Source organism: Pituophis catenifer, unplaced genomic scaffold (assembly GCF_029215685.1).
Source record: "Pituophis catenifer annectens isolate HBS135680 unplaced genomic scaffold, rPitCat1.0.hap2 SCAF_4, whole genome shotgun sequence".
Classification (NCBI taxonomy): domain Eukaryota; kingdom Metazoa; phylum Chordata; class Lepidosauria; order Squamata; family Colubridae; genus Pituophis; species Pituophis catenifer.
The window spans coordinates 35,037,871-35,065,798 of NW_027256884.1; positions in this window are offsets into that span (position 1 = coordinate 35,037,871).

The window sequence follows — 27,928 nt, forward strand, 5'->3', positions numbered from 1 at the left end:
TATGGAGGACTTAGATAGGAATGGAGAATTACTGAATATTTAGTACAGGATTTGACATAGTTTTGCTTAATGATTATATCTTTTCATTTACATGTAAGTTTATTCTTTAGATTTAATTGTTTCCAGGTATATCATGATGCACTGTAACTGGGGAAATTCTCCAAGATAATAGTATAGGAAGTGGTCATTTTGCTGTGTATATTTCTTATGGACATGTGAAATTTGCTGATGAAGTAGAAGAAGTTCCTGTGTGGAGGTTTAAAAAAAAACAGCACATGTAGATTCTTTATGTTAAATTGTATGATGATAAATTTTATGATGATAAGGCTAATCCAGAATTTTTTTTAGAAATATACAGTGCTTGTTGTGGTAACTGCAGCTAATCTGGCTATACTTACATATAAACCTATAAATAAACATTGAAATTGGTTCCACAATAGATTGCAAAATGTATTAAAATTATTTGGGAATGCAAGGCTGCATTTAGAAAATTTAAGCAGATGTTCTCAGGTGATGCTGTCCTAGAATATAAATGTTTTAAAGGTATAAGTAAGAGAACTGCTAGAACAGCTAAAAGGAATAGTTGGAGGCAATTTTCGGGACATTTATAGATACATTTGTCGCTTTGGTATAGAGATAGATAAGGGATTGGAATGGAATTAGATATGGAAGAAATATTCCTTTATTGGTACTAGAAGATTATTCTCTATGCACTTCTAATATGAATAAAGATGGGACTTTGGCAGAAGCTTTCATGAGAATTAGCAGTCCAGAAAATTGGTTAGAAAGTTTTGGCAACGACAATTCTCATTTTCAGGTTTTCATGGTGATCCTCAACATGGCAGGTTATTGAGGAGGAAGATGATTTGAATGGGGATTTCCCTATTTGGAAAGTGTTTAGGAAATTCTTAAAATAACTAGATAAGAAAATTCTATAGAATCTGTCTGGAGATTGTATAGTGAGCTTATATGAATTGAATTTGGTTGGAATGCTAAGGAGATGACTAAAGCAGAGGTCTTCAAACTTGGCAGCATAGCTGGCTGGAGAATTCTGGGACTTGATGTCCACAAGTCTTAAAGCTGCCAAGTTTGAAGACCTCTGACCTAAAGGTTTAAGAAAACAGTGCTGTTGTTCCAAATATAAGTCTGGTAAAGTTTTCTCAACTTCATCTGCTTATATGCTAATAGTTCGATTCATGTATTTGGTATGCAATGGAACAATTGATAAATAATAATAGGTTGATGTTCTCTTTAGAATTGTTGTTTCTGGTGCAAAGTAATTGCATTATGGCCAACAGACAATGGATCATATTATTTAATTGGAAACTGAAATGCGGAAAAGGTTAGAGGATAACATTTTCTAATAGCTGTTTTTTTGAAAAAGCATATGATATGGAGGGTTATTTTAATTTATAAATTAAGTTGGGTGTATGGGAAAGAATATTACAGTAATTTCAGAATAACTGAATTGAAAGAACATTTCAAGTTTCACTAGGTAATGCATGATCTCAGCCACAACTTGGTTAGTTCTGCCTTCTTCAATATAATAATAAATTATTTATGTTGAATCTTCTGCCATGTTAGAGGTAAGTAAGTCAATATGTAGATGATTGTGCTATATGGATTAGAGCAGTGGTTCTCAACCTTCCTAATGCCGTGACCCTTTAATACAGTTCCTCATGTTGTGGTGACCCCAAACCATAAAATTATTCCTAAAACCATTGAAAATATGTGTTTTCTGATGGTCTTAGGCGACCCCTATGAAAGGGTCATTCGACCCCCAAAAGGGTTGTGTCCCACAGGTTGAGAACCACTGGATTAGATGCAGCCCCATCTTTGTTTCTCTTCTCTGCATTTTTTCCAGAATCTCAACATTTTTTTATATTGTGGCAATCAAAACTGGATGCAATATTCTAAGTGTAGTCATACCAAGGCATTATAAAGTGGCACTAACACCTCACATGATTTTTATTCCCTATTAATCAGCCTAAAAAAAATTAGCTTTTTTGGCCGCTGCAGCATACTGCCGGCTCATATTTAAATGGTTGTCTGCTAGGACTCCTAGATCCCACTTGCAGTTCCTGCTATAGAGCCAGGTTCCACCAATTCTATACCTGTAAATTTGGTTTTTCTTGCCTAAGTATAAAACCTTACTTTTCTCTACATTGAATTTCATTTTGTTAGATAGGGCCATAGTGTTCAAGACTGATGAGATCCTTCTAGATCTTGAGCCTATCTATTCAGGTTTTGACTATTACTACCATCTTAGTATCATTTGCAAATTTGATGAGTTCCCTTTCTATTCCCTCATCTAAATCTTTTATACAGATATTGAAGAGTACTTGGCCTAAAACAGAACGTTGCGATACCCCACTGCCTACATTCCTTGGTGTAGATGTAGTTTCATTAATGACTACACATTGAGTGTGGTTTGTCAGCCAATTACAAATACATCAGGTGGTGATACTGTCTAACTCACATTTTTATAATTTATTAAGAAGTAGGTTATGGTCTACTTTGTCAAATGCCCTACTAAAATCCTCACAGCATTTTGCTGATCCACTAATTTAATCCCTTTGTCAAAGAATGAAATAAGATTTGTTTGGCATGATCTATTTTTGACAAATCCATGTTGGCTTCTGGCTATAACTTTATTTGCTTCTAGGTGTTCGCAGATCTGTTGTTTGGTGATCTTTTCCAGGATCTTCCCAGGTATTGATGTCAGGCTGATTTGTTTGTAGTTTCCTGGATCCATTTTTCCATGTTTTGAAAATGGGAACTATGTCAGCTCTTTTCCAGTTGTCTGGTAGTTCCCCGGTGCTCCATAATCTTTGAAAGATATGTCTTGGCTAGCGTAGACAGGTGTTCTCTTACTATTTTCTTGCCTATTTTATTTTTTATTCCTATTCTTTCTTTTACGGTTCTGTTTTTTGTTAGGTTGGACTATTTTTTTTCCTTTTGAGAGAAAATAGATACAAAGTATGAATTAAGCAACTCTGCTTTCTCCCTGCTGCCCATGACTTTCTTGCCATCTTCTCCCATTAGTGGACCTGTTTTTTACATGTTGAAAGAATCTTTTTAAATTATTTTTGACATTTGTTGAAAGTCTTAATTCCTTCTGAGCCTTAGCTTTCGTGACATCATTTTAGCAGATTCAGGCTACATACTGGTATTCTGCCTTAGTTATGTGTCTCTCTTTCCATTTTTTTATACTTATCCTTTTTGACTTTCAGTTTATCAGAGAGTTCTTTATGCAACCATGCTGGGGTTTTTTCTTGGATTTCTTTGTTTTTTTTCTTTTTCAGCAGTGGACTCAGCTTTTATACTAACATTTTTTAGAGTTTCCTAAGCTTCTTGAGTTTTTTTCCCCCTTTAAGATTTTCATCCATGAAATCCTTTCCAAGCTCTCTCAAAGTTTGTTGAAATCAGCTCTTTTAAGGTCTAAGATACTAGTTTGATTTTGATCTATTGCTTGTGTCAGCATTATATTGAATTCCAATATGACATGGTCACTCTTCCCCAAAATTCTTGCAACTTCAACCCCTTCTATCATTTCATCTCTGTTAGTAAGAATTAAGTCCAGTATAGCTTTTCTCATAGTTCCCTCCTCTACTTGTCAGCTAGGTTCATAAGGAACCTGTTTGATCTCCCACGTGATGCAGAGTTTGTTTCCCAGTTGATGTCAGTTCAGGGTAGTTAAAGTTCCCCATTATTACTGTGATGTGTTTCCTACATACTTTAGTTAACCAATTAGAAAAAAGTTTTTTTCTTTTGCTAATCAGTTTCTTGCTAATATGGTTTTGCTTTTATGATTTATTAACTGTTGAGACTTATTGGATTAAAATGGTAGCCACATACATTTTAAGAATATTAGAATAACAATGATTAAAGGGGAAAATAATATTTTTGTTGCTGTTGTTCAGTGCTATTAAATTGGACGTGTAGCTTGTTACCTGAAGTGGGATTTGTTTGTTTGTTTTGTGGATATCTCTGACATGGATAAGAATGAATGAAATTGGAATGAGGAGAAATACATGTCTGTGGTCTACAGCATTTAAAAGTGAATCCCTTGAATGTATATTTCACTACTGGAGTTAGTTACCATTCCAGTCATAACAGTGGTTCAAAGGATTCAGTATTTGGGAATGTATATGAAGCTTTTTATGTTGCTGCCTTTAAAGTTTGTAAGAACATTCATTTGTTGGGTTATCTTTCAATTCTGTCAATGTTCTTAACTCAAGAATGGAATTGGGTTATCTAAGATAATAGAATAGAATTCTTTATTGGCCAAGTGTGATTGAACACACAAGGAATTTGTCTTGGTGCATACGCTCTCAGAGTACATAAAAGAAAAGATACATTTGTCAAGAATCATAAGGTACAACTTTTAATGATGGTCATAGGGAAACAGGAAAAATCATACTATCTGATTCTTTGCCAAAACTTGTGGCTGTGGAATGTAAAAAATTGGTCAATGAAATGAGTTTTCTAAACACCAAATTGTGGGCTTCTGTTGGATAGCAGCCAAAGTGAGTATTCAAAAAATGATGTCGGGGAGTAGATTATGTAGCTAAGGAGATGTGTAATTCTGTTTCAATGGGAAATTAGAGATGAAAGGCAGAGACAATGGGTGTTGGACATTCTCAGAGAGTTTATTATTTTTGTCCTGGTTTGGCTGAAATAGGTTAGTATTTTCTGACTCTTGTTGTATCATTAAGCAGTAAGGAAAAATCTCTTTAGAACGAGAAAGAATATAGTTGGTCTATGAGGAGTTTGTGGACCAGAAGAAACAATTAATCATGTCCTTTGAGATGATTTACATTATGATAGTTACCTCTTACTGAGATATTCTGACTAGTGTTCAAGATCATCAATTTTAAAGGCTGTTTTACAGGTCTTGTATATATTTTTATGGATCTTTGGGATTTCTGATTTTTGGGGATTAATTGAATTTACAGGTTCTTTCAGAAGGAAGTGATAGAACGGCTTATTATCCTATTCCCAAGTAAAAGAAGAAAGCTGTCTGTGACTTGATAAGCATTTCATACTGGCCATGTGTCCCACTACTAGTTTATACAGAGAGCTACACCACACTAAGTTTGAATTTAATAATCTCACAGTCAACTGAATTTATGTTAACATGTTTATGTCAAAAGTATAGGGAAAACGGTAAAGGATCTTGCAAGCAGAGAAAGACCTTGAAGCAAAATTGTCACAGCAATGAAAGATGGGAAATATATAGCTCTATAGAAGATATACATTTTCAATATTAAAATTTTACTTGAATGTGTATAATAAATCTAAGAACTTATCTAATGAAGACATGATACATTTTAAACTAAAATAAACCTGGTGTTAGATTTTTCACAATACTTAATATTTGTCCCCTTGACCATAAATGATATAAAAAAAATGATTCTGAATGTGAATAACTCTACTAGATTGAAATGGTATAAAGCATTTATTTACTGAATATTCTTGGTCTTAGATTTTCTCAGGTTATATAATGAAATGATTGAAAATGGAATTTATCCTTTTCACTTAGTATAGCATTTATGGCAGTTAAAACTGTGGTTTAAATGGTAATTTATTCCAAAATGTAGTAAAATAATTAATTAAATAGTAGTTATTGACCTATTTCTTTGGATAATGCAATCAGATGGTGGTAGATTTGATATATTACAAGAAATAAATAGGTAAGAAGATTAAGATATGGTAGGGTAGGGTAAGTTAACATAACATAAGGAATAAGATAGGAAGATAAATATGATAAAGATAGATAAAGATAAAGATTTCACTGCCAGTTAAATTTTCAGACTATATTAGTTTAGTGAAATATGATTTTCCTAAAGAATTTGTAATACGAGTCCAGATTCTCTAGGATTACCAAAAAACCAAAGTGAAAGTTAATGGTGTTTTTGTTATGCACTTTGAACTGTACAAATGGTCATGAAACAAGGACAAAGATATAAGACAAGAATGGCTGACATCTTTTTAGCTCTTTGGCCTAGAATTCTTGACGTTATTGTAATATCCATTGATTTGTGCATAATTTGCTAGAATATGTATTACTATTATATGGTGATGATATTTTATTGTTTATCTCAGAATCTTCGCTTTAGGGCTTTGATGCTTTTGATTAATGGCTTTAGTCAAATTACAGGATATTCTGTTAATTCATTGGAATTGATACTGATTGATAATGACTTTTAAGTGATTATCATTTTTGTATATGTATTGGTATGAATTTATCTACTATTTAGGAATTCTAATTTTATAGGATATCTCTATACTGAATATGGCTAAACCAAGCTGGGCATTCTTAGATGGAGGTCATTAAATCTTGTATATTAAACTTCCATCTTAAAATGAATGTAATTCCAATGATACTTTACATTTTACATGAAATTCCTATATTCAGATCCACAAAATATTTTCAAAATTCAGTACACTCTTTGATACATCTCTATGGGTTCCTTTAGTTCCAAAACTACCTTTGAAAAAGATGCACTTGTTATTTTAAAGATGATTTTCTGAATCTTGAATTACAGATAGTCTTTGACTTACAACCATTTGTTTTGTGGCCATTCAAAGTTATAATGGCACTGAAAAAAGTGACATTACCATGTATCTCTAAAAAGAAGGCTGGATCTTATTTTCTTTTGATCCCCCAATGGGTAGGCCTCCTTTTTGGAGGGTTCTAATTATTGACTCATCTTGCGGCGGTGGCACTCCTGCTGCCCCATCCAGCAGAAGCGCGCTGCTAGCCCATTTCTTCTGTGGCCGCTTGCCATCACTTGCATGCATCAGTCTGGCCTCCATTCGCCTTAAGATGCCTGCCAGAAGGCATCTGAAGGTGAAATGGAGGCCAGGGCGATGCGCGCGAGTGACAGCAAGTGGCCACAGAAGAAGGTGAGGCAGGTGTGTGAGGCCTGGTAAGTAGGGCAGCTCCACCACCCCCCATCCCCACCCTAGCTTATTTTTTACCTGTGTGCCTTGCCCACCCCCTGCACCCAAGAGTGGGTGAGGTCTTAATTAGGGCTAATTTTGTGAGTGGGGCTTAATTTGATCGCATGCGCTCAAAAATGTGATAGGGTTTCTTTTCAAGGATGGGTCATCTTTTTGAAAAAACACGGTACCAGTTTTCACACTTATGACTATTGCAGCTTTTCCATGGTCATGTGATCATAATTCAGGCACTTGGCAACTGGAATGCATTTATGACAGTTGCATTGTCCCAGGACGTGATAACCTGGGGCTGGGCACAGAAGCAACACAGCCTGAACGGAGGATTAACTTCCTTTTATTGCTCTAATCCCCCCCCCCCAATTCCTACTGTTCACTGCAAGTCCAGGAGCAAAGCTCTAAACACGCACCTGCATTAGTTTTGGTTTCAGGGAGTCCTTGTCATAGGAAGAGTTCACTGGCATTGCAGCACAACCCTGAGCAGAACTGTGTTGCTGCGAACTTGCACAAAGCCAGGCCAGGCAAGCAGGGCAAGGCACAGCAAAGTATCCAGATGTCAGTAACAGCATGTGAGACTAGAAAAAGGCAATGTTTGTTCCTGACAAGCGCCCCTTCCAATGGTGTCTCTTTAAATCTCATTTCCCAGCTGAGCCAATGGCGTCTCTTTAAATCTCATTTCCCAGCTGAGCCAATGGCGTCTCTTTAAATCTCATTCCCCAGCTGAGCCTTGTGAAGAGGGTGGGGCGCCCTCCTCCTGAATAATCAGGTTGCCCTATGCTGATCCTGCCTCCTCTCTATTCTCCATGCTCAGGGATCAGGGATAGAGGGGGAAGAGGGGAGGTAATTGTTTGTCACTGAAGCTCCATTGCTCCTCTGCTCCGCTGCCTACCCTCTCCTCCCTGGTCCTGTGATCACTGGATCAAGTGAGCAACCTTCCCAGCCAGTTTCTGACAAGCAAAGTCAATGGGGGAAGCAAGATTCACTTAATGACTGCATGATTCATTTAACAACTGTGGCAAAAAAAAAGATTGTAAAATGGGGTACAACTCACTTAACACCTGCTTTGCTTAGCAACAGAAATTCATGCTATGATATAATTCAAGGAATCTTGTTCAAGTTTGGTTTAATCTCTATTGTGAATATACAATATTCTGTACTACAGGATATTTTTTCTGTGATTCACTCAACTCCGAAGTATTGTTATGTCTTATTTTTAAATCCATATATTATACATTATTGTCCTTTACAATGTTTTAACTCCACACTGGATATTTTATGTAGCTACTCAATGCCTCCTTTGGCAGTATATATAATTATAAAGTCAGATATGTTTACAATACCATAGAGTAGCTACAAATGAATTGACATAAGAGAACCAAATCCATGTATCCAGGAAACAAAATTAATTATGAACAGGCTGTTCCAAGCCAGAATGGGCCATCAATAGAATCTATGTTTTATATTTACTTCTCCTTCAGGTTAGCATCTTCAGGAATTATATTAATAGGAGTGGGTGCAGCATGTTTGAATAAAACAACTAGTGTTTTAAGATGTCACTGATTGAGGACCCTTAATTCAGATTTGCTTTATGTATTATTTTAAATCAAATACATTTTCCCACCATTTAGTTTTTCTTAAATTTATGCTGCTCACACAGAATGTGGATTTCAATTAATTTTTCCTAAGTGACCAGCAAGGTTGAGATACAATGAAATTAACTAACCAAGCGGCTGTCATGAGAAAATTTACTTTGGGGATGTGAGTGTTATGCATAACTGCTCAGATTCAGCTAACAAGTACAAGAAACACATTTGAAATGCAAGCAGGAATAGGCAGTCTGGCCAATTCTGATACATATTTCTTCCTAGATTAATGCCACTGTTAGAATAGTGAAAATAATTTAAGTTTCAGTATTTGTTGAAGATGTAGATTTTTGTTGAATCCTTTTCCATTCAGAAATGTGACTTCTTTGTTTTTTCCAATTCTGTGTCTAACTTCAGATGAGCCTCAATAACTTCAATTAATTCTCTTGAGAACTCAAAAGCTAGGGACAATCAGATAGGCTTTTGTTATTGACAAACATCAATAGCACTCATGCACAATGAGATGGATCAAAAGAGAGTCCTCTTCATGTCTTGGTGGATTATTTTATCCTTCCTGCAGGAATGTTACACCACAGAAATAAACTAAATCCTAGCTAAGGCCAGCTCCAGGTTTGAACTGGACCTTGGCTCTCTCTTTGTAAATATTGACAGCAGGAGGGTGGTAATCTGTCCTGAGCAATTAGAAGTGGGCTTTTGGGGAATATGAGAAGTTGAAGAAATTTGGATGAATAATAAAGAGCAACTCTTAACCCATGAATATCCAGAGGAATTCATCCAAAATCAAGGCAAAGTCAGAATACAGGAGTTAACCATATTTTGAAGCAAAGCAACCCCTGCTACAATATAATTGTCCATTTTTCTTAGCATTTCTTTTATCCTTTAGTATTAGAACAGAAATACCAATTTAAGAATGCATTTGCTATTTTGAGGGTATGTTTTTCATGCCCTTCACATTTTTATCATTAAAAATATAACTTGTTACAAAATATAAGGAAAGATGCCTTATACCCAGTCAAAAATGGGTACATCTGACTATAATATATTCTAACTGGAGCTGTTCTGTTCTCCAGAATGTGGGAGGCCAGTAATTAAACTTAGTATATTTTGCCTGTAAAGCAGAAGTGTGTCCATTCAGCTTCACTTTGAAAACACTAGGAAACCTTCCATAGAGAGCAATATTGGAATGGAGGAAAGCCCTTTACAGAGTTGATAAAGATAAATGAATATCCTAGTTAGACTTGGACACTTTGTGTTGTTCAGAAAAAGCTGGGGTTTTTTTTTTCAACAGTTAATATAGCAGGATTCTATTGTGACTATGCTGCACAATACTTCTGAGAGCATCCTATTTGTCCTTATAATTGCAGATTTGTGCCCGGTTACAAACATGGGAAGAGAACAACAATTGATAAAACAGACCTACTTTTTCTGAGGATTATGACAACTGAGCAGCCAAATCTACTAAACTTTAGCAATTAGCACACCAGGTCACTCTTTTCATCCCCAGTGGAAAACCTGGTATACAGATATATCTTTCCATCTGTGATTAATTTCATGGGAATAATTCCAGGGAAGCTGTTGACTTCCTAAAATAATATACAATATCAAGCATGAACTGGATAAAAGAAAACAAACTGATGGCTCATTTAGATGAGACAGGGCCGCATTTAGTTATTCAAAGGGCAGATCAAATAATTGCTAGCTGCCCTGAAAGTCGTTTTAGAGAAAATATAGGACATAAATCTAATCCATCCATCCTATTGGATAGCATTTAGGATTTCCTTCTGTACTGGCATAACAATAATAATGCTCCTCAGTTTCTCTTCTACTTTTTGGAACATATATAATCGTAATAGATGTTATCCATTAGCACCAGTATAAAGTTTAAACATGTTATTAAATGTTTTAAAAATCAGGTTGTACACAACTTAGGAAAGACATTTTGTTCTGATGCCAGAATAAAACAACTCCATGTAGAACATCAGAGCAAATTGAGAGAGCTCAAATCAAGATGGCTCAAGATTTCAGTGTACAAACAGGAGAAAATGATACACACACGCGCGCGCACACACACACACACCTACCTCTATGTCTATCTCTATTTATCGCTATATCTACAATATATCTATCTATTTCTGAGCATAGTAAAACGATGGAAAATAATGAGTCCATTCCACAACTAAGGAAGAACAGATGGCAATCCATGGTGATTATTACCCACCACCTAACCTTGGAGTGCAAAGGATCTTCTATTGTTTCCTATGGGTTTTTTTAAATCAGAAACATGCATTCTGAAAGCTCAACACCAACAAGGACAAATATCATAGAGTTCACATACAAAGCTCAGGACATAAATCTAAATTAAAATATTTATTGCATGCTAAACTTTACAATCAATAAGATATAAAATATATGCACAACCAGTCAACGAGATCAACAAATATGTATGTATATATGTATGTACCATGTTTTCCCGAAAATAAGACCCTGTCTTATTTTTTTTTAACCCTGAAATAAGCGCTTGGCCTTATTGCCATGCGCTTAAAAGCCCAATTGGGCTTATTATCAGGGGATGTCTTATTTTGGAGAAAATAGTGTGTGTGCATTTGTGTGTTTATGTGTGTGTAAAACTCAAAACAGTAGTAATTTATCAGGTAGACAGACAAACATGGATCATCAAGGGCTCTTCTGTCTGGGTTTCCTGTTTTGAGTATTGACTCTATGCTAAGCTTGACCTCATGCTGGGTTAGCATCAGTCATAGTAAGTAAGAATGGCTCAATAACATATTAAATTAATACAGGAATTCCTGCACAAACTCATGCAAAAGATATGGAAAAGTCCTAATGATGTTGTTACATTGAAGTCTAGAAGAAAATAGTTTCTAATATTTATTTTTCTTAAAATAATTGAAGAATCTAAAAAGCTAGATAAATTCACAGTGAAATGCCTGTCATGAAGTAAGAATCTTAATACTTCCTGTTTCTTAATGTTTTAATGTTTCTTAATGTTCTTAATGTTTTCTAATGTCCCACCTAGAAGTGGAAAAAATCTACTAACATAAGAATTCAGGTGAGTGTAAAAATAAGAGTCTTACAAGAAGAGTATGCATGTTTCCATGCAGAAATATTTGAGGCTGTTTTTCTTTCACATAATGAAAGGCAAAAGCTTTAATTGCATTTTTTTCACATAGTAACACACTTGGACTTATGATTCTTGCACGTCATGAGAAGCATAGCAATTCCATCCCTGTCCCATAGGATGATTCATTATATACCTGTATCCTCTCTTTATACAAGACCTTATTTTAAATTGTTAGATTTTACTCAGAAAGGTCATGATGTACATAGGAACTTTAATTTTCTTTGTAATGAAGAAGGAGAAGGAGAATTATTTAATGTTGGAATCATATTTTAGCAAGATTTCTATTGATTGGTTGTATTCTGGTCTTATTATCTAATTTACTGAACTCCACGTTTGGTAAAAGCAAAGATATATAAATATATACATTCCATCCATGATTGTGAAATATAGATAAAAATAATGTGACACTGAAATTTATACTTAAGAAGTAGGGCACTTCATTGCAATCAATTTTTCATTATGTTTTTGAGATCAATAGCTACAAATAAGATATAAAAACTGTATTATTGATGTGGCATATGTCTGTATAAAATGTGCAATTTTCTCTAGCTTTTCACTTGTGGAAAATTGTATTATACAATTTCCAGCATTATACACATTGGTCTGAAGAGAATGCTTATTAAAATCAATGTAGTGTAAGTCACACTCAGGCATATTTTATAAACTAGAGATCAGAGGGTTTACAGCAGGGGTGTCAAACTCAAGGCCTGGGGGGGCCAGATCCGGCCCATGGGGTGCTTAGATCTGGCCTGCAGGGCTGCCCTGGAAAGAGCGGAGGATCGGCCCGTGGTGCCTCTGCCATCAAAAACAGACTCCCAATCTCCGTTTTTAGCTGGGACAGCCTCCTGCAACCCTCTGCCAATGAAAATGGAACTCGGGAGGGCTGCACGTATGACAGAGTGACGTCAAACTGGCCACGCCTATCCTGGCCCCCTGAGATCAAATACAATCCTGATGCAGCCCTCAATGAAATTGAGTTTCACACCCCTGGTTTACAGCAAGGAGGAGGTTGGTACTAAAGTTATTGTTGGGCATTTCAAATTTACTTATTTGTGAAGAAGGCTAGATTCTATTCTGTTCTGATTCTATTTACTGTACAGAAGCAAAACTGAGCTCCTTGTTCTAGCATGATATTGGCAGCCAATCTAAAAAAATAATAACCTAATTGATCCTCTAGGGTAGTGGCCCGCAACCTTTTGGGCACCAGGGACTGGTTCCATGGAGAGAGGTTTTTCTGTGGACAGGAGGGGGTGTAGTTTTGCGTGTTGCCCTACATCCCGTGGATGGGGCTTTGCTTGTTTGCACAGCCCAGTTTCTGGCATGCCGCAGTCCAATGCTGTTCCGCAGACCGGGGTTGGGGACCCCTGCTCTAGGCCTACTGCACAGTTGGGAAGATTTCACTGAATCAAGAGACATTGTACCAGGTAGAAAAATAAAGCTACATTGCTAAACTCAAGATTGTTCCATTATTACCCAAGGTTTCAGGCATTCAAACTGGCTTTTGGTGTAAAAGAGCCAGAAATATGCACTCTGACCCCATGCGATTCCCTTTTACCCTTTCTGGAGTGGAAAGCCGCAACAAAACTGCCTATATATAAAACTCAGGGAGAGTACCATGATTTGTATGACTGGGAGCTGTGTACAAAATTCCTGATTTGATTAACTTGCAAGACTTCCTGTATACAACGGGTTCTTGAAAGCCAAGTATGTAGGTAGGGGAATAATGAGCTGATATAGAAGGAAGATTTTATTTGTTTGTTTGTTTGTTTGTTTATTTAGTCGAGTACATATTAGATAATATATATAAGTATAAGCTTTAATAGAACTATAGACATAAAATAGTGAAACTGAAAATAATTATGCCTCACTCAACACAGCCACTCAATGCTCCGTCACATATACCAGAAAGACATGATGTTTCTGAAATCTAGATAAGTCATTTAGGGAGAGGTACATTAGACAGAAACTTCCAAGTTTAAGCAACCATCTGTTCCTCCAATGTGTGGTGCATCTTGTAATAATTATTTATTCTTTTATTTATACCTTCCTCTTTTTCCAAAATTTAGACTTAAATCCTTTGTTTGGCAGGAGTCCGTTTTTGGTTTTTGTGTTTTGTTTGAATTCTTCCCCCAAACTTTTGGTTCAGTTATCTGAGAATAATCCTTATTTGGCATTAGTTTTCAGCCATCAGGTTCTAGCTAGCACTTGCTTTCACTTCCATATACAGGTAGTCCTTGACTTACAACAGTTCATTTAGTGACCGTTCAAAGTTATAACATCATTAAAAAAATGATTTATGCCCATTTTTCACACTTACGATCATTGCAGCATCCCCATGATCAAAATCCAGACAATTGCAGTGCCCTGGGATCATGTGATCACCTTTTGCAATCTTCTGACAAGTGAAGTCAATGGAAAAACCAGATTCATTTAACAACAATGTTACTAATTTAACAACTGCAATGATTCACTTAACATATGTGTTAAGGCGCCAACATGATTGCCAACGCCCAATGATGGAGATGGCACAAGAAGAAGAAGAAGAATGATTCACTTAACATATGTGGCAAGAAAGGTCATAAAATGAGGCAAAAATCACTTAACAAATTATAACAACATACCGTATTTTTCAGAGTATAAGACGCATCTTTTTACCCTCCAAAAGGGGGTGAAAATTTAGGTGCGTCTTATACACCAAATGTAGCCCTGCCCACCCACTGGCCCCCACTCTTTGGCCTGTGCCTGGCAGCAGTTACCTTCTTGCAAGCAAACAGCAAGAAAAAACAGCTCCTTTTAGCTTCAGCATAGGTTAATTAGCACAAGTTAATTAGATCGGCTTCCTGACTCTCAGCTGATTTTCTCTCAGCTGTTTTGCTCAGGGCTCTTCTGCTTGCTGCAAAAAGTGCTGGAGCAGATTTTTTTTTTTCCCTAGCTATACTGAAAAAACGAATCTGAAAGTAAAGTAGGCTTTTTGCTGCAATGTGACAAAATGAGGCAGAGAGAGATTTCTTTTTCTTTTTTCTCACCATAAAAGGTAGGTGCAAACAATGGGAAATTTAGGGCAAAAGAGGAGAGTTCAAGCTTTTAAAACACAAAAGAAAAAAAGCTCTATTTAACTAGGGAATTGTAATAACTGAGATACTATTAATTGTATATTGTGTTGAAAGCAGAAATGGTTAAGTTGTGGTTTGGAGGAATATATGGGGAAAATTATTTGGTTTATTATTATTGGTAAATATAATTAATTGATTTGTAAGAAATTGGATTGCATGGAAATAATTGGAATATTCATGTTCATATTGATTAATATATTGATTCATATTGATTTATATTAAAATGTTGAATTTGTATTAAACAATTGTAATATTAAATAATTAACCAATGTGAGGATGGATATAAAAATAGATGACAATGGGAAGGGGTATAATATAGAATAGAAGGGAAAAATTGAATTGGATTAAGATTAGAGATGAGAATGAAGGGTAATATTGGTTTTTTAAAAAAATAGATGAGGAATAAATATGGCAAAAAGGAAATATAGAAATTGTAAATTTAATTGAAATGACTAAACATTGTTTAAATTTGTGAACCAGTCAAACACTCTGTTCAAAGAAAATACATTGTATGTTTGTATGTGTGTTTGTCTAAAAAATAAAAAAAAACTTTTTTAAAAAAAACAACCAAAAAAGGTAGGTGCGTCTTATACTCCAGTGCGTCTTATACGCTGAAAAATACGGTAAATTTTGATCTCAATTTGTGGTCATAAGTCAAGGCCTACCTGTACACTTTCCTCACATCAAAATTTGTTTTGAAACCATCCATGACTCCTGCAGCAATATCCTCCCAATTTACTGCCTCTCTCAGCCTTGCCAGTAGCTGTTTCGTTAGCAACATCTCTATGCTATTATACCTTGGAAGAAATGGAAGAATAAATATAAACTAGTCCTGCACTTTGGAGTTACCATAAGAACTTTTTATTGCCTGCCCAGTAAACAAGTCTCTGTAAGCAAGGATACACTTACCAGAGTATGTAAATCATTATTTGTTATATAGTTGTTTTCTGACTAGATGCTTACCTCATTTTTGCATGGTCAAGAACATGATAGTATAATACCAAAAATGTAAGCAATGGCTTTGGGTGGAAAAATCTAAAGACAGATAGGCAGACAGGCAGACAGACAGACAATCAGTAGGAATCATATCAAAGATGTTCATGCTAAATATTCATGCTAAATATTTAACTGAATGCAGAAAAGCCAGTTTCGCCTAGTGCAGGGGTGTCAAACTCGATTTCATTGAGGGCTGCATCAGGGGGCCGGGGTGGGCATGGCCAGGGTAGGCATGGCCAGCTCAACATAACTCATGTCGGGGGTACCTGTGGAGGCCAAGTGCTAAAACAGACTCTCCCTCTCTCTCATTATAATCTCCTTCCTTCCTTTTCCTTCTCTCTTCCTTCTCCTTTCTTCTTCCTTCCACTCTTCCCTTCTTTTTCCTTCCTTGCCCTCTTCCCATCTTTCCTTCTTTTTCTTTGTTTTTCCTCTTTCCCTTTCTCCTGTCCCTTCTTGGATGCTCAAATGCAAAAAGGGAAACATTTCTCCTTTTGTTTTGCTTTTAGTTTGTTTTGCTAGCCCTCTGTGAGCAAAAACAGAGCTCGGGAGGGCCATGCAGCCCCCACCCAGGCCCTGTTTTCAGCTGTGATGGCCTCCTGCAGCCCTCTGCTAGTGAAACTGGAGCTTGGTGAAACAGAGCCAGCGAAAATGGCACCCAGGAGGGCAGTGTGTGGCCCTCCAGAGCTCTGTTTTCCCTTGCAGAGGCATTGTGGGCCAGTCCATCACTGTTTCCAGGGCAGCCCCGTGGGCCAAATCTAAGCACCCCATGGGCTGGCCTTGAGTTTGACACCCCTGGTCTAGTGGTTAGGATAAAAAGTGGGAGATTGTGAGTTCTAGTCCTGATTTAGTCATGAAAGCTGGCTGGGTGACCTTGAACCATTCATAGTGATGAAATTCAGCTTTCTTAGATTTATATTTGTCCCCAACTCCTACAGGTTTTTTTTTTTTAAATCATGTTTAAAATAATGGCTCACTGTAGTCAACCTAGTATTACTGTTATTGAATAGCAAATATAAGGTGATTTTTTTAAAAAAAGCAGTGGAGAAAAAGCTCTCATTTTTGGGCTTCTAATCTAAAATTCCTTTTTGCATGACCTACCATGCTGGTTAATTCATTAAACAATGGTTTTGGAATTCAGATCTAGGAAGTGACAGAAGCCAAATTTCCAATCTTTTATGTAAAGAAATAGCTAATGATAAATTTATTCCTAACAATTACTTTTCCCAAATGACAACAACAAAGCATTGTCAGATTTTAATTTTGGCTCAGCTCATCGCCTTGCTATCATGTGTCATTTCTCCACATTTTTTTCATCACAGGCTTTAAAATAGTGAATCATAAGCTTTTACATTTTCTGTTTTACAAAGATTCCCATGCAATACTGCTTTTGCCTTTGCATTTCGTTTGCATTGCTTGGAAGAAACAGGACTTTAAAAAAGGTATGGTGTGTATGGTGTATATTTGCCACATTGTATTAATCTTGATGCTTGATCTTTGGCTATAACAAAGCTTTGTTTTGTCTTGTCTTGTCATTTTTGTAAAAGGGCAAGCCCTCTGCCCTTGGCAGACATTTTCTTTGAATATCCAGAACATGCTCTCAAAATGTCAAAAATGGCTGCTGGAATAAAATGAAACATGATCAGGTACAACAGAATTAAGAAATGGATCTTAAACATATAGAATATTAAATGCAACACTTGTTTCTGAAATCATATTAAGTCTTCTTTTTTTAGTGCCTTAGCAAGATGTGGATTATTTTAAAGATGTCAGATGGTAGGAGTGAAAAAATCTTTGCCTATGATCCCTGAAATATGGTGATGTTTGGGTTAAAGTGAGAAACTGGATAGATGTGAGACTGGTGCTCTGAAGCTGCATCTGTGACCATAATTTGCAAAAAAAAAAAAAAAAAACCTGTAAACATAAGCTTACATCCCATTTCAGTCAGATTTGCAGCATAATTCTAAAAACTTTGGTTGTTTCACTGGCTTCCTCTGTATAAATATCTATAACTTACAATAAATATTCTAACATGCAATAACAAGTTATAGTTATGTCATCTTATTGGTGGAATATCTAGAATTTTAATTATTACTGAAGATAAAATGAGGATTTTTCACAGAGAGGGGGAAAAAGAGTCTTTTCAAATTATTAACCTATAATTGAATACTCTGACTATCACTCAAGCTATTTATTCTGAAATAATCTCATTGAAAGAAATGGGATTATGTGTGATTGACTTGGTAGCGTTTAGTTGAGCACAATCAATTCAGTCTCTCAAGAATTTTAGTAAGTGCAGTTTGCTTTTTCAACTTGAAGCAGTTGTGGGAGGGGGGAACTTTCTATGGTAAACTGATTGTTAGGAAGATCTAGTAAATATTCTGAGAAGCAAAAGCATGCTGTTCTTTAAAATCAGACTTTAAGTTATAGCAAAAATGAATAAATATTCAGTGTATTGACGCTTTTCAAAACTGCACAAGCAATTAAAAACTGTGGCATTTTACTCAACATTTTACACCCAAATCCTTATACACAGTACCAATAAAATTTTCTGAATGATGTGAAATATTGCAGGACAGTTGTTCAGCATTTGAAATAAAGGAAATTATACAATTGAAGGCAAATTACCTGACGTTTTCTAAAGATTCTTGACAGGATTTGCTTTTCACTGTGGCTGAGGGAGAAGAGGGGGAAGGCATAGCTATTCTTTCTAAAATATTCCCACACATCCCTAAGTTTATTTCTCAAAGCAAAGCTACAAAGGATATGACCTCTTTCCTTCTCCTAACCTTTCACGCTGTTGAATGACCTTGCACACTGGTGCCAGTCAACACAGCTTGATTTGCTATGGTAAGAATAAGATTATACCTAAGAGCCTATGTCATTTCCAGGTTCAATAGGCACAGATTTAAACCTAGTCCTCCCTTTGACCCAATGGATTCTCTTGAACTATTGCACCTTCTTTGACAATATTTGTGAATGAATGAATTCATGACGATTCAAGGTTATTTTAATGATAATAGCCCTGCCCTGACAAAGAAGAAGGGGAAAGGCTAGTAGTTACTGGCACGATGCTTCTTCACCACAGCCGACTTCCTTTTTGACAGATTGACTGTGGAGTGAATTCCTGTTTATGGTCAAAGGCTGAAAGCTGTTGTGTGTCTGCAGCAGCACTGCTGCTACTGATCTGTGAACATGACATGCCTGATAATATTGCATTGCCATGGCAACAACAAACATAGGGCAAAATTCTATTAGCTAGAGTGACTCAGTGAGTCAAACAGATAATGTGATGGGCCTGGCCGGATCCTTGACAAAAGGCTGATGTGAAAGTTGTGATGAATTAACTTTGGTTTCTTATGTCTTTATGTATCTGTTTATGTACCATAAAATGTACTGTGAAATGCCTATGCAATATATAATGTGTGAGAGAGAGAGAGATAGAGAGATAGATAGATAGAGAGAGAGAGAGATAATAGATGGATAGATAGATGGATAAATGATACTACAGAGCATGGTATATATTATATTATTTATTACTTGAATTATAATGCAATGTGAAATATATATATATGGTATGTATATGTATATATAATATTACAGGTAGTCCTCAATTTACAACCACAATTGAGCTCAAAATTTCTGTTGTTAAGTGAATCACTGCACTTGTTAAAATAGTAACATGGTTGTTAAGTGAACCTGGCTTCCCCACTGACTTCGCTTGTGAGAAGGTCACAAATGACCCTGAGATACTGCAACTGTCACATGACCCTGAGATACTGCAACTGTCATAAATATGAATCAGTTGCCAAGCATTCATATTTTGATCACATGACTATGGGGACGTTGCAATGGTTGTAAGTGTGAAAAATGGTCATAAGTCATTTTTTTTTCAATGCCGTTTTAACTTTGTTGTAATGGTCAATAAATGAACTGTTATAAGTCAAGGACTACCTGTACTTGTATGTCTATTTAGTATTTTCCTATATAATTATTTTATACCACTTAAAGAATAAAATACCTCAAAAATAAGAACCACACCTAGAGTCATACTGTTTTAAAGTCAAGTATAAATAGTAAAATAAAAGAAAGATGCTTAATTTTAGCTTTCTTGGGTCAAAGACATGGAACCCTTAACACACTGATGCATTTCGTGCATAATGTGCATCCCCATATTAATCTTTTACTAAAAATTATTTATTCTGTATTCAGTGAGTTTGATTTCCTGGTATTTGTGTTTTTGTCTGCAGCCTAAGTTACAATGTAAAACACTGTATAGGAATAAAAAATATCAAACACGCTGAGATATGTTCCTGAGTAAATCTGAAAAGATGTGTTGTACAAGAGTGTACTTTTCTTCACAAGAATTAGGAAGGGTACAAAGGAGTTATAATCTTTCTTTCTTTATTGTATGGTAAAATAAAGTTACATTAAACTTGATTCCAGTTTCCTTTTCATCATACCCAAATTATACCGTAAATATTTTTTACTTCATCTCTGCAAATCTATATAATGTATACTTTTTAAAAATTTAAAATGGACTTTTAAATTTTCTTCTAATATCCTGGATAGCTCTTAAAGCTGATACTCTGTATGTAGTCATCCATTGCTCAAAGGTCCATGAGTTCAGTCACCAGTTTTAAACCCCTTAAAATAAGACATGGATACTTTTCAAGACGCATTACCTAATATAGCATGAAATTATATGGTGAAATTGCATGGAGGAAGAAGATTTTGGTTCCATACCTCTTTAAGTTATAGCCTTTGAACCTAACAGGAAAACAGAAGGAAGTCTGAATTTCTTTGAGGAAAAGTAGAATGCAAAGTAAAAATATAAGGAGAAAATTTCTCAGTTGAACACATTGTTGCCATTTATCCAGTTGTGAAATGGTAGAATTAAATTGTCGCCCATGTAATCATTAGAGCCATAGTGTTACTTTGATCAGCCAATTAAAATCCATGGAATTCCAAAAAATTCACTAGAATGTATAGATGATTATCTTCTCCAAATATCTTCACATGTCCATTATTCTTCCAGTTATGCATGATTACACTTTCAGAACAATCTCCAGATCTCCATGGGCACTGTGATGCTTTACCCACAGGTTCATGAGCTAAGCATATTTTTGCCATAGTTATAGAAGTCCATATTATAGACAACTAAAAAATAACCAGATCTAATATTTCAAAATTCTGTGCTGCGTGCATCTTAGTAATTGCATGAAAAGTACAATAACAGGGTCAAGAGATTTGATTTTTGTAAATATGAGTGAAGCAATGCATATGGAAAGGAATTTTGAACTATTATTCTATCACATGGAGTACTTTTCAGTACCGCCTGCAAGGACGCCAGAACATTTAAATGTATCTACATCTTTTGCAACATGCTTCCAATTTCCAGAAAAAAAAAAAAACTTATGGTATAATTTTAATAAGCAGTGTCTCACTAGTTATAGGAAGTTTTAGTACAGTATACAAAAGATATTAATTCAGCTCAATATATCAGCCAATACAGATAACATTGCTTTTTTTCAGCATTATGAAAATGTTATAGACAATATTTTTGAAAAAAACAAATAAATAAATATTAAATACAAATAGAATTTAGTATGGGAGGTAATTTTAAATATTTGATGATATAATTAAGTCCTGATAATGGTCTTTTATTTTCAGATTAAAAATTCATGAGGGTTTTTATCCTCTTCATCTTTATTAGACACTGTTTTCATTGTAATTATTTGTTACATATTTTTATAAACATCTCATGTTAACAGTTTGAAGGAGCAAAAAATCCAATTAATTGTGATGACTGGAGCATATGGCTCTGCTATTAATACATATAAGAACAAGTGGAGAAATGGGAATGGGGCAAAAAAAGGGAAGGAAGTTTCCATATGGCCTTATCCTTCGACTCCAATCTGCCTCTGCACATAGGCTCTGTGATGCCAACCATTTTATATATAATTCCTGCTTCCAATGTTAAAACTCAGTCCTGACTGGGTGACTATGTTATAATACAGTATTTACTGAGCACCAACTTGAACAAAGACTAGCTGAAGAAGCTCTTAAAGATGAGTTTAAGGAAATTCATAGGAAGTTTATGGGACATTTGACATCCATTTTTCCAATCCTCTGGTCTACTAGGCCTTGTCTCAAGATTCCCTGTCCTGTTATCTTACCTTTTTAGTTTGGCAACCCAGTTTGGGGCAACTCCCTGTTCTTCCAGTGCCAATCCCACCTGGTGATTATTCTGTGTGTTGTACTTAGAATAGAGTTTTCAGAGGCTGGCAGAAAAGAACATCATCTTTCTATAACTTTCTTTTCTTGGAGGGAATCTTTACTTCGCTGCCATTTTCAACTTGAATGGCCCTCAGAAATCTCTACTAAAATGTTTACCCATATACCAATTATAAATACATATTTTATTTTTGTGTATTTATGTCTATCTTGCCTTTAGTATTTTTCAAATAATTCATGGCAGCAAACATATCCAATACACCTTCCTCCTCTTATTTTTCCCACAACAACCACCTTGTGAGGTGGGTTGGACCGAAAGAGTAACTGGCCCAAAGTCACATAGCCATCTTTTGTGACCAAGGCAAGACTTGAACTCACAGTCTCTGGCTTTCTAGTTTGGTACTTTAAACACTAGGATCAAACAGTATGGTTAATTAGCATCATTCAGCAAAAGATACTTATTATTATTATTCATATTTCTATGCCGCCCACTCTCCAAGGACTCTGGGCAGCTTACATCATAGACAGTATACTAAATAGCATATTGCCCCCAACAATCTGGGTCCTCATTTTACCCACCTCGGAAGGATGGAAGGCTGTGTCAACCTTGAGCCGGTGAGATTTGATCTGTTGATCTGCTGAAGTAGCTGCAGTACTGCACTCTAACCAACTCGGCTCTTGTAGCTGTAGCTCGTTTACTCTGTTCTACATAGTCCAGCTAATACTTTTTTAAAAGGTATTTAAATTCTGAAGTATTTAAGGATCCCCATTCACTCTTTTTGAAAATTAAGCTTAGTTTTACAGTTCCACAGATTATCTGAGAATTTAAAAGATAGTCCAGTTTTATTCTTTCTTTTAAGTTGCTACTTTTACAAATTGAGAAGATAAACATTATAAAACTTGGCACACTTAGTTTCATAGAGAGCACATGTATCTCCTCATTATGCAGTGTCTTGGTTAATGTATATCATTTAATATTCCAGAGATAGAGTCAGTTGCTCTAGTGGTTAAGACACCAGTCTAGAAAGCAGGATACTTCTAGTTCTAATCCCATTAAACTATGAAAAAAGATTGAGTGATCTTGGGCCAGTTTGTTTGTCTCTCACAGCCCAATGCATTTCACAAGGTTGTTGTTGTGGAAAAAATAGGAGAAGGAAGGTGTGAAGATATCTTCACTGCTTTGAATTATTTATAAAATTAATAAAATAGGAAACAAATAAAAGATAATTGTTCTTTTGATTTATATCCTATTGGCTATATAAAGGCAACAGTGATTTCAGCTGTGAAATTAAATTTGGCTTCTGATGTTCATATCACCTGTGTGAATTTAAATATAAATGCACACATGGACACAAACTACACACATATGGGCACAAACATACACACAAGGATACAAACAAACACACACAAACCACATATACATATACACGAAGACCCAGCTTGGTGTGCTGGTCAAGGCATCAGGCTAATAGTGGGAGACCATGAATTCTTGTCCCATCTTAGGCACAAAGCCACCAGAGTAACTTTGGGCTAGTCTCTGTCTTCAGCCCTAGGAAGAAAGAAATGGCAAACTAAACAGTACACGCAGTTGCCAGGAATCAGAATGACAAAGCTACCAGTATAATAATACATAACACAATTGCTCATAGAGGAATAAATTCCAGAAAATTCTCAGAGTATTAAAACAACAAAAACAAGGGCAGAATGAGTCAATAATAAATAGTGAGTAAAGAAATGCAACTAATTTGAATAACACACTAAAGGGGTTTAATTTTAATGTTCTTCTAAAATGTCTTGAATGTCTAGAAATAGGTGTATTTCTAGTTGAGAGTCACTTCGTACCACCCACCACGCAACCCCAAAATAGCCCTTTCTCGGCATCTGTTATTTGATCATTACAAATGACATAGTCAAGATAAATTTATTTCTTAGATGGATTAATCATCTCAGTCCCAAGCACTTCTAGGAAGAATATACAGAATCAAGGTCTGCTGTCTGGAGAGAAAGATTACAGAATAAAATAATCTAGAATTCTGTTGTTTGTATATGGAGTGTGTATAAGTACTATAAATCAGATAATGAATGCCAAATGTATAAATTATCCACCAGAATTTAATCTCCAGGAATTCCCTGGAACCAATCAGAAAGAACAACATTACTTAACAGACCAGTGATTTGAATTAGTATAAAACAACATCCTATTTTCTGAGTATTAGGTTTATTTATATGAAAAATCTACTGAGAAACTCTTCAGTGAAAACCTTGTAGAAATAAATATGAAACCAACTAAAACTGACAGATTGCACTAAAAGGATCTCAAGCAGGAAATTCCATCAGTAAAACAATCAAAGGCTATTATAACCATTCTCTATGGTTAGGGATAAAAGTAAAGGTAAAGGTAAAGGTAAAGGTAAAGGTTCCCCTCACACATATGTGCTAGTCGTTCTCAACTCTAGGGGGCGGTGCTCATCTCCGTTTCAAAGCCAAAGAGCCAGCACTGTCCAAAGATGTCTCCATGGTCATGTAGCCAGCTTGACTAAACACCAAAGGCGCATGGAACGCTGTTACCTTCCCACCAAAGGTGGTCCCTATTTTTCTACTTGCATTTTTTATGTGTTTTCAAACTGCTAGGTTGACAAAAGCTGGGACAAATGGGAGCTCAGCCCATTATGCAGCACTAGGGATTTGAACCACTGAACTGCCAACCTTTCGATCGACAAGCTCAGCATCTTAGCCTCTGAGCCACTGTGTCCCTGTATTATCCATGGTTAGGGAAAGGGTTCCATTATCACTTTCCTTCCTTCCTTCCTTCCTTCCTTCTCTCCTTCCTGTCAGTATTGACTCCTGCCAACTTCCTGGACTAATCCCTGATTTTAGACTGTCATCTTTAACTTTAAAAAAAAACATTTTAAATGTTTATTTGGGCATTAAAAATAATAAACAGTAAGATGGGTGGCAAATAAATTTGATGATGATGATGATGATGATGATGATGATGATGATGATGATGATGATGATAAGCAGAAGAAGGAGGAGGAGGAGGAGGAGGAGGAGGAGGAGGAGGAGGAGGAGGAGGAGGAGGAGGAGGAGGAGAAGGGGAAGGGGAAGAAGGGGAAGGGGAAGGGGAAGAAGGAGAAGGAGAAGGAGAAGGAGAAGGAGAAGGAGAAGAAGAAGAAGAAGAAGAAGAAGAAGAAGAAGAAGAAGAAGAAGAAGAAGAAGAAGAAGAAGAAGAAGAAGAAGAAGAAGAAGAAGAAGAAGAAGAAGAAGAAATCGTATGTTGTCCCGATTATAATTGGAGCCCTTGGAGCAATACCCAAAGGGCTACCCCGCTATTTAGAAATTCTAAATTTGCCGGACTTGAACATTTTGACTCTACAAAAAACCACCTTACTCGGAACAGCTTACATCCTCCAACGATACCTTAACAGTTCCTAGGTCCTTGGTTAGGACTCGAGCTGCTGAGCTATTAACCAGCCTCAAAGGCTGTGAATCTCACTAAAGATTGAATAATAATAATAATAATAATAATAATAATAATAATAATAATGATGTCACCATCAGTCAATTGCAAAGGGCAGCTTTAGTTGGAACAGCTTACATCCTGCAGCAATACCTTTAACACCATCAGACATCAACATCTGACTATCCCAGGTCCTTAAGAAGAACTCAGTAAAAATGGATAAAAATGCCAAATCCAGTTTGAACATCTGGCTGTGATGAGCCATAATAATATTAATATATTTAGTTACCAATACTAAAATATGGCTTTATAAATTAATTAATTAATTAATTGAAAGGCACAAATATGAAAAACTAAATTCACTTTTAAAATTTGTTTAACTTGATATGATTTCATGTCATTGCACTTCCTTGTAGACCAAACTGTAGAAACTAATGAAGTTTCTTAAACAGTTAAACTTACTTGTTTAATTTTTTTATTTTATTTTTTCTGTTTGCTTTCTATGTTTGCATGGAGAAGGAAAATTAAGGACAATTGTAGGTATCATTTTTTTTTATTAAGATTATTTATTTTATATATGCATGTTAATTAGGAATTTCTATTTTCCTTGTTCACATTTTGTCTTCATAACAAAGACAAACAAAGTTCTACTGCTGCTGTAACTTAGGCCAGGATGATCCATGTTCAACCATAGTTTAATGTTACAACTAGTGAAAACAATTACTAACACTACTCTATATATCATGTTCTTCATTTTAAAGGCAATATTCAATTTAATTTCCGGATAAAGATTTAGGGAGAAGTTCTCAGCCTTCTGTATTGACTGATGACTCCTACTTTTGTTTATTTTGTTCCACAAAATCATGTTAATAGAAACTATATGCCAGGGGTGAAATCCAGCAAGTTCTGACAGGTTCTGGAGAACCGGTAGCAGAAATTTTGAGTAGTTCGGAGAACCCGCAAATACCACCTCTGGCTGGCCCCAGAGTGGGGTGGGAATGGAGATTTTGCAATATCCTTCCCCCAGGAGTGGGGAAGGATTGGGGATTTTGCAGTATCCTTCTCCTGCCACATCCACCAAGCCATGCCCAAAGAACCAGTAGTAAAAAAATTTGGATTTCACCACTGCTACAGTATATGCTGTCCTGGTATGGCATTTCTGTACCAATTCCCATTGCAAAAAGATAAAGCAGGAATCTTGCATACTGGTTCATCTTCCGTTTGAACATTCCGTTTATATTAATTCTATAATTACCATTAAATTAATTATCAGATCAGGTTTGGGGAACAGAAACCTCACACCTCCTTAGCTGACTAACAAATCCTTTTCAGTTCCTTTTTTTTTTTATGCTAAAACAAAAATTGTAAGCCTCCATCAAAAGCATTGCAAGTCATATCTATCTCTGGAAAATAAAGAATCACAATCCAATGTTTTTAAATATCTGGAGATTATCTTTCAATCCTTGATTGCCTGTAGGGAACAATCAAAAGCTGTCACTGATAGGGTACATAGGACTGCTGTTGCAATTCTCTGTTTTCCTGGTAGCAGAAAGGCAGTAACTATACACAACTGCTATAAATATCTGAAAAGTCAAAGGGATTAATTGTTTGCTTTGTGTTTACAGCTTTGTTTTTATAATCATCCCAAACTCCTGTACATCCTGAACTTATCATAGATGTTACAGATTTTCAATACAATATTTAACTCCATTGCAGTTCAAGAAAGTCAACTTCAAAATGAAGAAAGTCTTTAACTCTCAAATCAAATCAGATCAGTTTATATGAAGTCCTTGGTGCCTGACCTTGGCTGCTTGCTTGCAGACATTCCATTATGCAACTAGTTAACATCATCAATGCTAGTGAGTGTGGGATTTGCTCCCTTTATATTCTGTTTATATACAGTTTGTCCTGCAAGTCAGAGGTGGGTTTCAGCAGGTTCTGACCAGTTCTGGAGAATCGGTAGTGGAAATTTTGACTAGTTCAGAGAACTGGTAGTAAAAATTCTGACTGGCCCTGCCCTCCATCTATTCTCTGCCTCCCAAGTCCCAGCTGATCAGGAGGAAATGGGGATTTTGCAGTAACCTTCCCCTGGATTGGAGAGGGAATGGAGATTTTACAGTATCCTTCCCCTGTCACGCCCACCAAGTCATGCCCACCAAGCCATGCCACGCCCACCAAGCCACACCCACAGAACTGGTAGTAAAAAATTTTGAAACCCACCACTGCTGCAAGTGTTGGTGGGAGTGTAGTTTTGGTAAAGGTTAACTTTGACTTTGGTAGAAGCTCATGATATTCCCTAGTTGGTTAATGAAATGTTTCAAACAAACAACCAAACTCAGATAGTATCAAGGATTCCACAGTTCAGGCCTGACCTATATATATTCTCTTCTATTGAATCAGTTCAGTATACAGAATA